The following is a 1,076-nucleotide window of genomic DNA, read 5'->3' on the forward strand; positions in this document are numbered from 1 at the left end:
CATATGATGCATTTTACCATTTCCAATACTGTCCTCTAAAATGCAGCAGAACAGGGATTTCTTTTCCTCCTTTGAAAATGGTTTATTTGTGTCTTATTAGACAGGGTCATATGTGAATGAGAATGATACTATCAAAATCTGTGAGTAGGTCCTGCAGGAGAATGTTCCAGATGTTCCCTACAGTCTCTTACAGGCAAATGATTAAATGTAGTACTGATAGATTTGTAGACAAATGGGAATTTTAAGTAGTTCTCACAAAATTATGTTGTTCACAACAATAAGATTTATTTAAAGAGTTCCATTCTTCTAGAAACTTTCAAGTTTCCACGATTGTTTTTTAGATTAGTTAATCTTCCACAATATCCTTTGTGTCCCTATGTGGAGCTATACACTGTGCAGAGCTAGGCTTGGTAGCCAAGGTATTGCCACCAGAATTATGCCTATTTAATACCAAAGAAAGGAATAAAAAGTAGTTAAAAAGTAAAAAAACTAGTTCCTAAATGAAATACTTACTTTAATATTTCTTAATTATATATGTTAAAGAATAATATGATTTGATACACTTAATTTTTCACTAAGATATTTTGAAACTGACTTTTAAAAATTATTTACCATGTTAGAAAACTTCAAGTAAAGCTGTAACCTTGAATATTCTTTGTTTATTTGTGGGACAATAAAGAAATCAATCTAAGTATAACTGGGTTTGTTCAAATAAGTGGCTAATGCAGTGACTTTATGTTATTTCATTACTCTGTAACAGGCAGCACACAAATGGTGAATATAATCAAATACATGACAGAAACAGAAATCAGGATTTAAACCTAACTTAAATTTTTAAAAATTTCGTAACATTTTCTTGTAATACTCACTTTTTAATAGGGACATAAACACTGTTCAAATGCTAAGAAGCCCTTTATATTGTTCTTACATGTTCTGTGTTTGTAGAAATGAAAAATGCTTTGAGTCATATAAACACCAGAGTTTCCGAAAATAATCTATTACTCTTTGGAAATAATTATTAAATTTTGAGGTGGTTTCAGACCGTTTTTCAAATTAATAAACAATAATTTACTTCA

At 29.7% G+C, this 1,076-nt stretch overlaps 1 protein-coding gene across 2 annotated transcripts in view; it reads left to right on the forward strand.

Moving 5' to 3' along the window:
• Nucleotides 1–1,076, forward strand: part of EPB41L3 (erythrocyte membrane protein band 4.1-like 3) — a 193,238-nt gene that overhangs the window by 170,128 nt on the left and 22,034 nt on the right. The window lies entirely within an intron of this gene.

Source organism: Propithecus coquereli, unplaced genomic scaffold (genome assembly GCF_000956105.1).
Source record: "Propithecus coquereli isolate 6110/MARCELLA unplaced genomic scaffold, Pcoq_1.0 Scaffold38, whole genome shotgun sequence".
In the NCBI taxonomy this organism is placed as follows: Eukaryota; Metazoa; Chordata; class Mammalia; order Primates; family Indriidae; genus Propithecus; species Propithecus coquereli.